Here is a 17,515-nt window from a genome sequence, read left to right on the forward strand (position 1 = left end):
TCCTTTAGCTGGAAGCTGTGTGTAAGAGCTGTTGCACTATTTACAGCAGCCCCTTTAATCAGACTTAGGTATTTATAAAGCATCCTGTCTGGTGAAGGCTTCCATGGTCTGCTTTCATTCACTTCAGCTGATAGTGAAGGCTATATAATGTCTGGGGCAGTGAGGCAGACCAGCAAACCAGGCAGTTTCTCTGTTAGGTTTGAGTTCTGTATGTTCCAAAATGCTGAAGTCTAATATAGTGCAGCCATTTAGGAAACAAACCCAGCACAGAGACTTGCAGTTAGTAAAACCTGACATTTATGTCCACTGGGAGTCTTACACCTGTTCCATAAATTCCAGAAGGTCATGTTAACAGAAAAGAGACATTTTCAGGCGACCCACAAAACAAAGGTCCATAACTGTCATATGCAGAAAATAACTCTATAGCTCAAAATTCTGCACAGTATCAAAGCACTGATGCTGAGATAAGCTCTCTATCTGTGATCAATTTCTAAATTAAAACACCTACAGTTAATTAAATAAACATAAATAAGACATAGCCAAGTGCATTAAAAAAAAAAAAGAGAGAAACAGTTTTTAAAAAGCCATGAAATAAAGCCTCTCCTACCATAAGGAGAGGCTCTGGACTCATTTATCCTGCATCAGTAAAAGCAAAAATCTTCCTGATCTCAACCCAAACCCAAACAGACAACTGTTCCATTTTTTAGTTCCTTGAGGCTATTCTAAAAGCTATCCATACTATGAGACACTAAAAATTTTACCTTACTCATCCCTATCACAATTCAGTGCCTTATTCTGTACTTATTTTTTGTTGCTCCTTTTCAGTATTTCTCATGTCTCATTTCATCATGACTGAGAAATCTGTGTTCATCTCTCTGTGTTTATTTGAGTCACTAATCATAGAATGTTTTGAGTTGTAAGGAACCCACAAGGATCATCCTGTCCTACTCACAAATGAATGTCCATGGAGAAAGAAATGTACCCTTTTCAATCCAGTCTTCATCTGTTTTCTCAGCAGAAAGAGAAGGCAGAATACTGTTGTATTCCACACAGCAAAGCTTTTGTCATATCTAAGATGCTATCTGATAGATGTAAGAACACAACACTTAATGTTTTGTAGCTGCATTAACTACCTGATCTTCTTTTGTATGTCGGTATTTCTTTTAAAAATAGGAAAAAAAAAGAAAAAAAGGAAAACCTCCACAAAATTTTAAAGACCTTTATTTTCAGGAATTATTTCCCTGATCTGTTTCACAATGACTTAAAATTGCCTGTCTAGCATGAGGATAGAAAACTTTATCCCACCTAAACCACAGTTTACAGCAGTATTTACAGAGCCATGAAAATTAATTTATTTGTCTACTGATTTCAGAAAGTACAAAGGCCACTTTTCTTTTTAGGGAGTGTATCCCAAGTTGTTTGGGGAATATTGCCATTCAGTCATTGTCATCAAATTATGTTCCTATGTGGATCATGACTACAAAATAGAGCCAGCTATTCAGTGCAGAGTGATGACATTGTACTCTGTGCTATTTCAAATGGCCCAGGTACCACCAGTATTTAATCAATTATATGAACGGTTGCTGATAAATGTAAAAGAGTGCAGATGATATGGCATAGTCAGAGAAATGGGCAAAGTAATAAAAATTGTATTTGTGGGCAAATAGATTATTTTGGAACACACTTCAGTCATGTTTTCTTCAGTATCAACAAAAAGTAATTTTGCTCAAAGTTGTAAAGAAATTTAGGATTTAATTTAATTTTAAAGTTGCACGTAAAATTCTGTTACCCTTGATCTCAGTGCATTTTAGGGGAAATGAAATGGCATTTATCAAGGATAACTGATTTGGTCAATGGGCTGTGCCTTAAAGCACAGTGAGTGCCTTCTCCTTTCCCTGAGCGAGGCCAGGTGTTTATATCCAGTTTTGTGATCCATGGCCAGGGTCTGCTGGAACTTCCAACTCAGTTCTGCCATGGCAGCTCTCACTCCCTTTTGGAAATTGCCATTCCTCCAGCGGCCTAAATTTAAATGAACTCATTCCTCATGGGTTTATTTTTCATTTTTAAATTCATAGTTTTTTAGAGCCTCCTCAGCAGCTGTGCTGGGTCACAGAGCCTATGCCCTGGGACAGTCTCCTGGAGTCTCCCAGGACAGCATGAGGAGCAGCTTGCTCAGGTGCTGCCCAGCCTGAGTGCGCATCAGGACACACCTGCAGCAAACACTCCCTGTTTCCAGGCCTCCCTCCTCCCTCTGCACTGACCTCACTCAGGCCAAGAGGAGGCCAGGCCTCAAGCCTTTTGAGGAGGAACCCCAACCCCACAGCTCCTTTGCCCCCCAGGCTGGGACAGGAGCCTCCCCACAGCTGGATACACCCATGCCTGGCCCGGAGAGTTCCTTCAGGGCGGGAGGTTGTTCTCTGGAAACTTGTTTCCCCGGAGAAATGGGAGAAGCTCACAAAGGCAGTCGTGGGTAATTAGCACAAGGGCTTCTTCCCTGCTCCAGGCTACGCTGGCAGCACTGCTGGCTGCATGGTTTTGTAACCATGTGCTGCTTTATATAACATGAAGAGCTGGGTAAGGTCAAAGGAAGCGACCCGAGTTACCCTTTGCCACTGCAGACTTCATCTTCAGGGATTTGCTGGCTTTCATTGGATTCTGACAAATGTGCCAACTAGATATGCTATTCTATTTTAACAATTTTAAAAACAGGCAGCTGACTCTGAGAAATTCCCTTAATTTGCCCAAATCTTGGTTGCAGCACTATCTATTGGTGCAGTTTGTATTTCAGAAAAATGCCCTACACCCTTTGTAATCCAATGAATCCATGCCGTCTTGCAGGATCTGGATTGCTTACCAAACATCAAAATACCATTACCACATCATATACTGATGGACAATTGCCTGTGTACCTTTAATCTTGCCAGTCTGCAGTACTGCCAGGATTTCAGCACAGTATATCCTATATGTGGGATGGGAATTTCAGAAATTTAGAAAATGATCTTTTGCACCTCACCCTTGAAGTACCATTGACTGTACGCCTTTGTCCTTAAATACCTAAAAATCTTTAAATGTGTGACCAAGCTAAAGGGAGTTAAGTGTAAAGTCTCAGTTGAATTTCAGTAATGTGTGACTACATATCAGCCTGGAAAATTCCATCAAAACCTGTTCCTTTCTTGACTTCAGCATTTCTCCTTCATTTGTCCTACATCTGGGAACATGGGGATAAGGATGCTTTTTTTTGCTCTCTCTATTTAGACTGATAGTCCTCGCCTCAAAGGGTCTGTCTCAGCCTGACTATACAATGTCTGGCAAAATGCAGCCACGCAATCCATGATGTAAAAATGCCAGATGCCAAAATTAAACTATCAGTACTCATCACTCTACCATCCAAACATAAAAGACTGTAATGTTACCCTTAAGAACAAGTAATCCCCAAAGGTGGGATTGTTCATCTGTTTTGCATGATCACTGGAGTGGCCTGGTGTTAAAGACACTAGGAATGCAACAGTATTTTAAATTTTACTGTTCCTGTTTAAATTGCTGTATTAAAAGGAATTTAATTTTTTCTGACTTCAGCAAAGTCTGAAGTCAGAAAAAACCTGAAGCAATCAACAGGGATGTGTTTAACTTTCCACTTGTGCTGCCCCTACTGTCGATTAAGGCTTATCTACTGTTTGGTGTTAGTCATTAAAAAACCCTACCAACAAAAAAACAGAAGTTATGGAGCACACAGCGCCGTGTTCCACTCAAATGCTCCAGCAAAGGCTGCTATTATGAAAAGGATTTTCTAATAGGGGGAATAATGATCTTCAGATTCTAACCTCCTGGCACGGCAGTGAGATTTATCAGGAGGGGCATGTGACTAGTTAAGACACACAGCCCCAGCTTGAAGGAAACAGCTGCTCATTTCATGCTTTAGCACTTGGCAGCTGGACAAGGAAGGGTGATGTTTGTGTTGAATACCTCTGCAGAACCAAGTACAGTAAGTGATTTTCCCTGGTTTTGATTTTTTTTTTTCCTAAACTGTCACTGCTTTCCCATTTTCATCCTAGACTTTTCATAAAAATACTTGAAAGAGTGAAGCATATTTTTGAAATTTCATTGATAAGCAGTCATTCATGCTCAGATTGCCTGCATTTTTCTGACCTGTGATTAACAGCATTGTTTTTGGAACAAGGCAGGTATGGTGTTTCGCCCTCGTGCTGGCCAGGAAGGGACTATGGTGCTCACTTACTCAGATGATGGAGTGAGGAGGCTGTTTGTGATGATTGCATTTTCCTTTCTCTGTAGAGCTAGTCAATAGGTAGTGATGCAACTTGAGTATAGAGAAATCTCAGTGTTTGGCTTAAAAGTAACAGTGTAAGGAATTGAAGGAGGTACTCCCTCAAAACAGTGTGATCAATCTGAGTAAAATTGCTTGTTACTTTCTGAGGGTGAAAGGAGAGCTTATTTTAACAGGAAAAGGTACAAGTAGAGAAATGCAGGAAGAGTGAAGATGTACTGATTAAGATACTATTGAGCCATTCTGAATTATAATCCATAATTAGACTGTGAAGATTGAAAAATTGCAAAAACCAGGGAAGGAGTCTCCTAAATTTCTCCAAGTTGTTAATTCAATTTATTTTTGGGTACTTGCATGTTTTGTGGTTTTGCTTCATGAATGATTGATGTCCCTGTCTGATAATTTTTGACTCTTACAGTCTGAAGTTTTCTTTCAAAACCAGAGTGTAGGATACATAAAAAGGAACTTTTGATCAATTATTTACATAGAGATGAATCAGGTTTCTTTGGAGGAAGACTTAGGAGCAGGTGGATGAGTGATGGATCTTGATATGTGATAAGATTAAGGGGCTCCGGGCAAGGTTAAAGAGCAGAGCAGTGGGGTCCTGTAGAGGAAGGTGTAAGAGTAAACACTGACAGGTTGCATGCAGTCTCTCCTTTAAAGGTGGGGAGAATAAGCTTTTCAAATATTTCTTTCATAAGAAAGTGAAACATTGCTTCTTTTTGAAGACTTCTCTTTTAAACTATAGTTTATGATTTTGACAGTTAATTGGTAATTTTATGGGAAAATGTCAATCGGTTTCAATTCTTCACAAAACCAGAAGTCTGTGTGGCTTCCTGCCTGTTTGTGTCTCCAAGGGTAGACTGCCTTTGAACCAAGAGCTGAAACGCTCTCAGCACACTGCAGCCCTCCCACAGGCATACTGTGGAACACCATTAGCAGAGCAGAGCCACAGGTCCTGAGGTCCTGGTGCTGCCCTGGGCACCTTGGCCGCAATGGGGCCCTCCAGCCTGTCCACATCTCCATTCCATCTGGGGCAGGGAGAATAACTTGTTTCCTGTCACTTTTTATTACTGATCCCACAATAAGTTTATTTTTCTTCAGAACTGTAGGAATTCTGATTTTAAGTAAGATTATGCCGTGGTGTGCTTGTTTCCAGACGCTGCATTTTGTATTTATAATGAGTGCTCTGTGTTAAGCAAACTGTCCAGGACTTGTTGCAAACCTAAGTTAAGCCCCAAATCCACCAGAAAACAGACATGAGCTCAGTCCATACCTGCTGTAACTTCTTCCTCCCTGCTTCTCCAGAACCACTGTGCCAGGGCTGGTGCAGCAGGTGGATGTAAATCCATACGGCTCTGCACCATCTGGATTGTGAGCCAGCTTTGTGTGCCCCTTGTGCAGCTGATTAATTCTCCACAGAGCTGGGAGTTAACTGTAATATAAAAGAGGCAAAATCATGATTGCAAAGTAAACATGAGATAACTGCACTACTGAGCTTGCCTTCAGGTAATAATGTCTGAAAACATCTTCTTACAGTGATAGCTGAACTGTCTCAAAGAAATGTGGTGGGAGAGCTCAGTTTTGTGCCTCTTTACTGTTGGTTATAAAGGTAATTTGCAATCAAGGAGAATAACTCATCACTTGGATCTGCAAAGTTTAAGACAAAAAACCCTGCTCTATTTACAGCTTCCAGCTGTCATTACTGTATCTGATTCTGATACAGTAATGTAAATTCAGGACTCATCATGAGACTTAAATTCTCTGTCCACAAAATGAAGGAAACCCGATCATCACAAGATTCTCAAGAGTGTAACTGTTTCAATCCTTATCACTAACTCACTTTGACATGAATATTTGCTGTTAAACACAGCTAGTGTACTTTGAGAAATAAGTGCAGTCATCAGGCTCTCCCCATTTTTTGGCTTTTCTCATGAATTCTAACTGCAATACCTGTCACTGCAACACCAGATATGGAACACCACTGGGCCACACACTGATTTTGCACTAGAGCAGAAAACACAACCTCTGTACTACCACCTTTTTACATTATTTTATAATTTCCTGATCTCATAAAAAACAATGCTCAGCTTCTTGAATATACCCCCCCCCCCCCCATTATGTTCATGTAAGTCAGGCAGGTCTGCATAGGCATGAAGCACAGTAATTAAATTTCAGCATTCTTTGCTCTGCCCTTGGATTGCCCCTTGATGGATTTCTAGAAAGCCCAATATAAAACTGAAAGTTCATCCTGGATTGGTTTTTATTACATTGTGCAGGAGCCTGGGTAACAGTGGGGACACTGCTGTCCCTGCGCAGAAGCTCAGTGCAGACCCTCTGAGAGCGTTGTAAGGGTCCTGTTAAATCTTGTCCCTTTGCTCTGAGGAAATGCTCAGGGCAGCCTGGCAGCTCTCTGAATGGGTATATTTCTGCTCTAGAGCAAAACATGCAGCTGAGAGGCAGCTGCAGTTGTGTTAGCCCCTCTCTCTAGTTGAAAATGCCATTGTACCAAGGAGCCACTCCCAGGATATTCCTGAATAAAGAGAGGAAACTACTTTTAAAAATACTGTAAGGGCACTTGTGTCATTTTCTTTTTTTCTAAGCTACCCAGGCCTGGTTACAATACATTGGTACAGGTACTCTAAACAACTTGCACTGAGTGTTTTCTTTTAACATATTTATGGCATATTCACTTTTCACTGCTGAATTTGATAAATTTGTTTTCAAGCTGGCCCTTCCTTACAAGTCAGAAATAGCAAGGTTCTACCCCTAAGAGTTTGAATCAGAAGCCTGAAACAAATTCTCAAGTTTTCTGGTTTTAGCTCTTCATTGCTTTTCTCTGTTTTTTCTATTCAATGTGAATAGCTGGTGAAGTAGTACTTTTTCATTAATTGGTTTTCTTATTGGTATAACATATCTAAAAACCACCTGACCACCAGAATAGAGGTGTTGTAACAGGGGGGGGAACTTTTCTCTTGTAATAAATGCAAAAGATTAACAGCTACAAGCACCAGCAACATCAACACCACAGATTTGGTGAGTCCAGTTCAGCCACAAAGACTAATCCTGCAAATACATAGGTATTTGCTGGGCTGAATTCATGAGAGATCCCATCAGAAAGCTCAGCTAACCCCTAAGTGTGTATGAGGTCAGGATCAACATGTGGGTGTGTGGAAATACCCACAGAGCTGATGTTTACAGCTCAGCAGAAAATACAATTACCCCTGAGAACTACTGTGGTTGTTTTGGTGGCCATCTGCTGTCTCACTTCTCTGAATAACTGCTCCCCTTGACCACATTCAAATAAGTGAAATGGTTTGGCTCTCCCTACAGAGTACTCTCCCACCTGTGATTTATGCATATGCTCCTTACTAATGATCTGGAGTTTCTCAGGCAAGGGGAGTGGGCCTCAGCATCTTGAGAACCTGCCAGGCATAATAATTTGTGCAAAATTAGTGAGACCTGAGCTATTCTTGTCCAGATACCTCATATATTTAGCTCCTGCAAAGAGAAAATAACTGTATCACCTTAAATTAACACAAATTTAATAATTCAGGAGTATGTCTGCTTTGGACTACCACAAAAGTCTTACCAAGCTTAATATACAGTAGCTGATATATACATATATTGATATTCCACATTATATGTATCAATACATTTCCATATACAACTCCTTCCACTCCTGTTAAAACTGCTTCTCTTTTCAACCTCTTCTATGGAAACCTGTTCCACTCAGAGCAGCGATGGGATTGTGCAAGGGGGTCTGGAGTGTGCGCAGGAACAGAATCTCCAAGATGAACAAGGATTTTCCATTATTTCTGAAGTATATTTTACTCTTCATGCCTGAAACAGGTTGAAGATTTCAACACAGAAATCAGTCTTAGAGACTGGAATTAAAGTCATACATGACATGGTCAAATAGACTGAACATGGCTCGTATGGGGGATATTTGCATGCTTGCCAAACATGTTGATAAGGCTGCCTTTGACACATAATCAAGGTTCATATATTTTTTGTCATAATGCTGTGTTCTTGTACATGTTTTTTAGAAAGATGAACATTTCTCCAGCTTAAACTCTGAATTTTCCTAATCTGAAGTAGCACTATTACAGAAAGGCTTCTATTCATAACTCATAATTCACTTAGATTCACTCAGTCCATAATCTTGGTGCTGGTTCATGTGGCACACACTGGTAAATTGGTTGTTTCACAGCAACTCATTGTTCGAGCCCAGAGCTTGTTTGGAAATTTCTGGTGTTGCCAGTGGGAAGTAAAAAAAACCCAGCTTATGCAAATGCATAATTGATTACAGTGGGGAAAATTACATCAGAAAAAGTTTGCTGAATTAGGGCTTGAGTCAATTCACTATCTGGATATATAGTGATTTATCCTCCAAATCAAAATAGCCATGACATTCCAGCCTTATCACACTGTTCATGAAGTAGCTTCCTTAAAAGACTAAAAATCTCCTCTGCTAAAGATGTCTTGCCTGCTTTAGCTTGGTTACTCATGTTCTACATTGCTGAATTCATGAACACATACTTCCTGGAACAGCTGCCACCCTTCCTAAAACTCTTGGTTTCCAGGCCCTGCCCTAATGACTGTCTGTATATATTTATCTTAAATGGGAATTGGGGCAGGAACTAGAATTCACCTTTTCCCCTCCTCTTGAGTGAATGCTCATCCCCTTAAATTACAGAGTCATGCTCTTGCTTGCTTGCTCCCTGCAGACCAAAGAAACTTCATTATTTCAAGTAATATGAGGTTCTGAGGATGATAAATCTCCTCTGTAGTCTCAGCCAAGATAGGGTGAGGTCTGCAATCCTTCCATGAACGGGAAGAGTTGATCCTGTGCCTCTCATAGCTTTAAGGAGTGTTCATAGCTCTTGGAAAAATGAATCTGGGCATCATGATTGCACCTATGTCGCGTGGGATTGACATGTTAGGTGTTAGGTAAAGGATGCTTAACACAGACAAGGCAGAGGACTTTCATGTGTACAGATCCCAAAAGGATTTAGGAGTGACCTAAGTAGGGAGCTTCTTGATGTTACTAACTCAGACTTAAATATTAAAAGTGCAGAGAGTGGTTACAAGCTCTAGACAGTTGCCTTCTGGGGTGAGGAGAAGTGAGAGACCAGGCTGAGAAACATACCCCTAGATCAGGCTGTAGAACTAAAAGAGAGCCAGGATTTGGGCTCTTAATCCTCCTTTTGGATCTAGTTCTCAGCTTACATTGCAGAACTAAAATAAGAGTCGTGGTGTTCAGATTAATGTATCTTAAGTTTGCCTCATGTCTGTGTTTCAAAACCATCTCCTTTTTGAATACTCAAACTGATTAAATTATATTGAATTAGAAATGGGTGGAAAATTGGACTTGAGCATGGTTACCTGGTATACTAATGCTTATAGAATTATAGTTTGCTCCTGTAAGTAAGCTTGAAAAAGACCAAGGTGTTATGAAAACTTGACTGCAACAACAGCCAGTGTTTCAATGATAAATACTGTGAGAAGAAGAACAAGTCCCTAAGCCTCTAAATCAGCTTTTAAATCAATATCTTCCCAGCTCCTTGATCCTTTAATTCCTTCTCCTTACTTGATCATATTTTTCACTTGATATTAGCTTTACTACCTACACACAGGATTTATTTTTTTTTTTTTTTAGAATTATTGGAGTTTAGCAGATCTGTAAGGAAATTCTGATAAGGTCCTTATATTTGATAACTATATGCTAAGGAGTAAAGAGTTATGGGTGTCTTCTATGAATTCAAAACAAACAGGTTTGGATTAATTCAATAAGAGTCTTTCAAGTTGCTTGGGATGGTCTGACCTGGACACTGCAACGTTGTAATATTGCCAATTGACTGGCAGGGTTTAATCCACCACTCCACAAGTGTTCTGGGTGCAGTATGTGATTCTCAGCTGTTACAGCTGCAGCAACTGCTCTTCCTGCTTTTCAAATAATGGTGAATCCCTAGCATACATGAGCTTTAAAGAATTGCAGTGTTGGATCTTAAGACATGAGCTTCGCAAACTTAACCAATGGGTTTTGATAAGGTTTGTTTTCCTGAAGTCCTATGGTAGTAGCTTGTTCTGTGGCTGTGGAAGGGGATATTTGTGTAGCTGCAATCCTGTGATAGATATTCTTTCATACAATAAATATATAACTGTCAAAATAGTATTAGCAAAATAAATATCAAAGTTGCTTGTTTGAAGTGTTACTTATTAAAGCAGGAACTGTGAGACTCTTTTCCTCTTTTTTCTGTGAGATTTTATTTTCACACTGCTCCTTCCCCTTTTTCAAGTTGTCTTGCTGTTCTGTGTATTTTTATATACAATACAATCTTAGGTTACTCTTTTTAAAGAAGGCGTTTAACTTGTTGGCTGCAAGCTGTCTTATTGTTAGGAAGGTATGTGGTTATTAATAAAGCTCACTCTGGCCCAAGAGCTTGGATATAGGAATATAGGGGACACTGTTCTCATATCCTGTACTGTGGTGACACTGCTCTCATATCCTGTACTCTGTAGACTTCTTGTATCATAAACAGCTTTAGAGGTTTGCTGTTTCTTCATGTATGTGCAAACCAGTGCATGTTTCTTAGTAGATTGCTTTGTGAGGAAACAAAGTTTTGTCAGCTCAGTGATGGTTGCTTTCTTATCTCTGAAAAAAAGAGTACAAAATCTAGTCAGACACTGAAACCAGGTAATAATCTCTTTGCTGCTCTTCTCTGTTGGAGGCTTAGTATTTAGAAAAATTCTGAAGTAGCCCAAGAAACAGTGTATGCCTGTGTTTAAAATGTTCTCTTTTCACCATTAAGAAATCTGAAGCTGCTGTTGTTCCTGCCGTCTTCCCAAGGGAAACTCAAAAATAATAACCAGAGGTGAAAAGCTGCTTACATATTTTGATGCCCAGCATCAGCTGACAGAATTCCAAAAAGAAAGATACTGGATCTCTCCTGACTTCAGGGCTGTGGTTTCACTCTACAGCTGCTTGCCTGAGTCCTGAGGCATTGGTGACTTCTGCAGCTGCAAAACCACGCAAGCCAGGCACCCTGCTTCATGTGAGTGTGCAGGAGAGAGAATTTGCATGGGCCCCAAGGGTCACACAGCAGGTCTGTGTGCCCCATGCCTGTCTGTAACCTCTCCCCAGTGCTGTTTTCATTGGCATTCTCTCCCTACAGAGCAATGCTCCCAATGGATGGCAGCTGCCACCAGGGACTGAGAAGGGTTGCTGGCCATTAGCAGCTGGCCCAGCCACACTCCTCGTGTGGGACCTATTAACAGGTCTGTGGGAAATAGCAGTTCCATGTGAACCACTTTCTGTGCTCATCAAAGGGAAAACAAAGGATTATCCCATTACAAATGCACAGTAACAGCCAAAGGAGTGAAAGCAGCCAAAGCTCTGTCCTGTCCTCTGTCCTTTTAACTCTGTCTTGCTCCATCTCAGACATCCAGTTTCCCATTACTTAAGTCTCTGAAAGCCTCTTCCTGCCTTTATTGTTTTACCAGTTGCTGCCTTCAATTTACTGCGCTGATAAGTACTTCCCAGGCTGTAAATATGCAGTCGAGACATTTGTGAAGCCAATCTAGGTTTTGATTGCAGTCACAGGAGGAAAGGTCAGCAGCAAAACTGCTCTCACTGCACTGGGAGGCCACTCCTCACACTAGGGTAGGTATAGACTGTGAATTCATTGGGAGAGATGTGAGGGAATGTAGGGGTTAACAGGACTGAAGCAGAAGAAATGAAACTCCCCTTTTCACAAGGTGATACCCTTGTTTTTAGTGGATGTACAGTAACTGCAGTTGTTCTTCAGTTTGGGAAAGGCCAGAAACCAGAAAGAGTGAGAAATCAAATATGATCATCATTGCTGGAAATGATAGCAGGTAAGCAGGAGGTGTTGAATTCTCCCCAGTGGCATCTGTGACTGCAGAGAATGATTTTGTCTTACCTTCATACAACCTAGCTGCAGAGATAGCCAGTGGAAGAGGGGGAGCGTTTTAAAATTTTACTTTTTGGGACACTTAGCTATAATCTCTACAGTCTGGGTGGCCAGCAGAAGCCTGTGGAGCTTGGTGTGCTTGAGAAGCTCCATATGTGTCTGCAATTCCTGTGGCATCATCACAAAGGGTGGCACCGATGTTTGCAGGGTGGCTGTCTCCCACTGTGGGGCACAGAAAGTACTGTTCCATGAGTAATTAGTCTACAATGGGAAACAACTGGAAATTAAAGAATTATATGGAGTGAAAAAAGCTTTTTCTAAGGGAAAAAATTATTTAGAAGCTATGGGTTTATTAGACAAGAACTTGATACCTTGATAACTTATTGAATTTTAATATGAGTTACATGCTCTTTATGACTCCTCTTTGCCTTAAAATTAATTGAAAAGTTGTGTGAAACTAAAAGCAGTGCTGATTTCTAAAACTGTCCTCGCTCTTGGAATATTTCACAGCTTCAAAGAAGTCACTACATAGGGACTATGCTGCTACTGAAAAATTTTGCCTTAGTTAAAAATAAGACATAGCAAGTGTTGTGGTAGATTTTCAAGCTGAACATACAAGAAAGTCTAGGCAGATAGGGCCTAGGATTTCTTAGTAATCTAATTAATAAATGTGATTTTGCTGGCTTGTCTTGAAGAGAACATATCTGGTTAAGGTAAACAATAATAAATAAGGTAATAACAATAAGGTAAACAATAATAAAATATTAAAATATTTTGTGACAGATATATTATTATATTATTACCATTGCTCAGATGGTAATAAATATTCTGGGGGGTTGTCTTTCTGACAAACTGAAGGGTTGATTACTTCCCCAGATGTTTTTTAAAATAACTAAAATAATTGGTTTCTACTTCGGCTGGACCAGGCTCATTATAGGCATGTAACAGTGTAAGGAGTTGTGACTATAAGATGTATTTTAACTCTGACTTGACTAGGCTAACAAAGCAAACTTACTCTTGAAAGATGCTCTATGCAAGTCTGTGAATAGCAAAGGTAATTGCCAGGAGTTTCTCAGAAGGCAGTAATATAACTTGTAGGAGGCATTGATGGTGTCTTGCTTGGCTTCTGAAAAAAGATCAAGTTCAAGTGAGTGAAACTCTTACTGCTGTTGCTGTCCTCTCCCTCAGTGCTGGAGATCTCTAATGTGTCTGAAGCACAAAGATTCCCAGAAAAGCTGCATCCCCTGGTGTCACACATGTTAATCAAATGTCTGATATTGGTAATTTGACTTTACTGGGAGTAGCAAAATAATTTTCATGACAAATATACTGAGAAATATGGCTGGGAGTTTTCTTCTTTTGAAAACAAACTAAAGTCTTCCTTAGCTCTCTCTTTTGACCTGGTGCATTCTGGGCAACTCTACTACCTTGACCCATGGAAAGTGGAAGTTGCCATCAGCATAGTATTGGAACAAACCAAGGATGTCTGCTCAGATTTTCCTGCCATTTATTAGCTGGAGTTAAATTACAGAGGCAAATACCAACAAAGTAAATACAGGAAACAAATATAGAAGTGGATGGGACAAACCTAAAGAATGGTAGATAACCAATTCCATAAAATGCTAGTATTGCAATTGAGAATGTAATCTTTGTTGTTTTTATAAATCCAGTTATTAAGCTGTTATTTTAGATGAATTATAATGAAGAAAACCTGGGGGTGGTGGTGGTGGTAGAGGTGTTAAGTTGTCTCTGAAATCTTCTTGGTTATGTTTCACAGGAAGAATGCTAAACAAAATGCTACCTAAGCAGCTCAAGCCTTAATCAATTACTGATTACTGATTTTCTGATTACTGATTACTGACTTTCTGATTACTGAGATTCTGATTTGGTCTTGTGACTGTCCATTGGCATTCCTCATGATTTCTGTAAGCTTCTTTTTTATCTTAGGTCAGCATGTATTGTACTCCATATGCTAATTTATCACCTTGTACCAGACACCATGGTCTTCTGTGTGTGGGTCTGAACTAACACCTGGGTAATCCATGGGAGTGGATCCATATATCCACTTGGTCTCTTACCTGTGGCCCCATTAATTTAACCTCTGTTTCCATAGAAGACTAGATGTCTAGGGCTTGAAATGGCTTGTATTACCCTTCTATGTTCATTGGGCGACTTGTGAAAGTAAATATTAAGCTTAGTGGAGCCTTCTCTCAAAATTAAGCATAATAAAACATATTTTGAGAATTTGTAACTTGAATATTTTTGTGCTAAGGCACAAATGCTCATCCCTCAGAGGCTAAAGTGGATGCAAATAGCGAGGGTTTGGCAGCAGAGAGTCTGCAGGACTGGGCTCTGTGGATGAAGGCCAGGGGCTGCCCTGTGTCAGACACAGCCACCTCCAGCTGTGTTTGCAAGGGACCCCATGCAGCTGAGACCATCAGCCAAGCTCATGGCACCTCTGGAAAAACATATTGAAGAAAAGGCAGAAAATTCTGAGGAGGGAAAACACGGAAAAAACAAGGGAATGGACAGGAGGAGGGAAGAAGAGAGGGAATAATAAGGTCAGAGGAGTGCTCTGTGGAAAAGCAGGTACTTCCCTGAAGAGCCTCTGGCCCATTGATAAGTTCATGGAAGGGCAAGTGCACTTCTGAAGGGACTGTGGCCCACAGAGGACCCATGCTGGAGCCCAGGACAGAGTGAGAAGGGAGCAGCAGTGGTGAGACACTGCTGAGGACAGACCCTGACCTTGTGCACTGCTGGCTGTCTCTCCAAAGGATTTGCTCCAGCTGGCCACCAGCAGAGTACCTGTCCCATCTTCTTTTCAGTCACAGACATCCCACTCTGTTGTTCAGTGTCTTTTAAAGTTCCCCTTTGATGCAAAAACAACAACAAAAAGTGAATCGAAGCAATAGGCTGCAGATAGGTGCTGTGGTTTATTGTGTAACTACAATCTGAAGGTGTGCAACAAAGGTGAATGAGCCCTGGGAAGTCAGAGGAGCCCAGGACTCCCATATTCCATTTTCATTCCTCTCCTGCCCACAGCAAGACTTGTATCTTGCATTCAGGGAGCAGTGCCACAATGTGTCCCTTGTTCTGTGTCCCTGCTCCATACAACAAAGGTCACTGGAGAGCCAGATGCGCCATCCTGCAGCAGCTGCACGCGGTGCTGAGGTCATGGGCTGGGCACAGGCAGTGGCACTGGGCTGCCTGACAGCCCAGCATCTCTGCCCTGCCCTGTGCCACACCCTGGAGATACCTGAGCCCCTGTGCCCCTTGCTCGGAGTTTTCTAGAAACAGAGCTGTGTGCACTGTAATGAATAAACTGGTCCTGCCCAGCTACAAGAAATACAGAACTGCTGGGACAGAGCCAACTCCAGGAGCCACACAGTAGGCAACCTAAGCTCTGTGCTGCCTTGAGCCCAAACAGATGTCTTGCTTGCATCTGTGAGGCAAAGGTGCAGTCCCAGCTGGGATTCTTATTATGGTAATTACACTGATACTTGTGGAGACTAACAACAGGAAAGGGTCTTACTGTGAGAGCCTCCATTACATCTACAGGGTAGCAGGTGACCTCTGTCCTCCAGAGCTTGCCCTGGATGTGATTAAGACAGAATAATGGAAAGAGGTGTAGCAAGGGAAGGTGCCCTTAAACTTTCTCATGAGACTCATGATTTCTTCTCAACTTCTTTTTCTGCATGCTGCTACTGATTAGATTTCCCTGTTGATCTGCTCCCACTTAGCAGTTCTCCAGCGGCCAGGTGGAAGCTGTTTAATGCAAGCATTCACTGATGTGTTGTGTAGGCTTGGAGGAGGGGAGGTCTGGCTTATTTAAAGCCCCAAGAATGTCCTAATCTTGTAAAGAATACAAGTCTTATGTGTGCAGGCATCTGGAATGTTTATGGATAAACTGGGACCCATAGAGGTGCCTCTGTATCAAGGTGGGACTCTTTGCATGTGCCTCTATTTATTGTCTTTAATTAGAAGGAAAATAGCCCACTTTTAATAAATGGGGAAAATACTATACGTACATTTAATTTGGCCTGAGTAAAAAGCTGCTTGAATTTAATTTAGCTGAATAAATATTACCCTGTATGTCAAATTTAAGCCTATTTAAAACTGACTTATTGATTTAGCTTGCACCTGTAACCGATACAATTTGCCTGAAATCCACACGTGGAGTGCCCACCCATGGATTTGTACAGGCTTGACATTTTAATATTATTTAAACTGCTGTAGGTCGTGGGTGTGGACCCCCCCTTAAAATAGCCTGCAGCGGTAAAAGTTAAGTCTTTTGGTTTTACCAATTTAAACCTTGGCTTCATGCTGCCCACCCTGTTTACATCACTTGGTGCTTTTGCATGAGATCACAAGTTTGCTGCCAGGGTATCCTTTTTCTTCTAAAAACTAATGTATTGCTCCTGACCACATCTGTCTCAAGAGCTCACAGCCTCCATACTTGTTTCAAGTAATATAGCAGGACAGTCCACAACAGCATCATCTCAACACTTCCAAAATGTTGAACACAAAATGCAATTACACTGCACAAAGTGCTGAGGAAACCCATCTGCTCAGATGAACCATGTGCATGTGGCTGGTGGCACTTGAGCTGATGGCAGGACTTGGGAGGAGCTCTGTGTTTTGTAGTTCAGTCCATGGCAAGCTTCTAACCTCTGAGCACATCACTGCAGTTGTTTCTGCTTTCTCCCTAGGGAGGAAGTGCACATCCCATGATAGAAATATTGCATAAAATAAAGCATGACATGCCTGACACCATGACTTGGTTCATAGGGATATTATGGTTGTTTCTATTGCCTAAATGAAGGAGAAAAAACTGGTGGCTTTGAGCGAGTGCTAAGGTCTGTGTTGGTGGCATTGCTGCTGTGGCAGCCTTCACCTATTCCTGATTATCCCTTCCCAGCATGGGGTGGGTTACCAGCAAGACTTGCAGGGGAGATTGCCATTCCAAGTGACCTGGTAAAGAAATGAGAATGAGGGTAGAAATTCTCAAAGTTATCTTTATTTGAAAGTCCAACTGTACTTTTGGCAATCAATTTGTTAATAATTGCCACATATCTCAAACGTTTTAAAATTTTTACTTGTAGAAATACTTTGTGATGATTCTATTTTATTTGTAATTTTGTGTCCTTCTTGCAGTGAACTGTTGACAGAATATAGCTTATTTAATTTGTGTAGATGAAATTTGAAGTTGTATTTTACTCATCCATCTCTGCAGGTGCTGGTGTGGGGTTGGATACCATGGTGGCATGGTTATAGACAATTCCTTTATTGTTTTAGT

The 17,515-nt window shown here is 41.0% G+C and overlaps 1 protein-coding gene across 1 annotated transcript in view; it reads left to right on the top strand.

Moving 5' to 3' along the window:
• Positions 1-3,913: 3,913 nt before the first annotated feature.
• The window catches only part of RASGRP3 (RAS guanyl releasing protein 3), a 45,922-nt gene continuing 32,320 nt past the window's right edge, over positions 3,914-17,515 (top strand). The window contains exon 1 of the mRNA XM_054279810.1: positions 3,914-3,982. The gene's annotated coding sequence lies outside the window, so the exon portion shown is untranslated. The remainder of the gene's footprint in view (positions 3,983-17,515) is intronic.

Source organism: Melozone crissalis, unplaced genomic scaffold, assembly GCF_028551555.1.
Source record: "Melozone crissalis strain CALT ecotype California unplaced genomic scaffold, PUWL_Pcris_2 ptg000027l_1, whole genome shotgun sequence".
NCBI classification, from domain to species: Eukaryota; Metazoa; Chordata; class Aves; order Passeriformes; family Passerellidae; genus Melozone; species Melozone crissalis.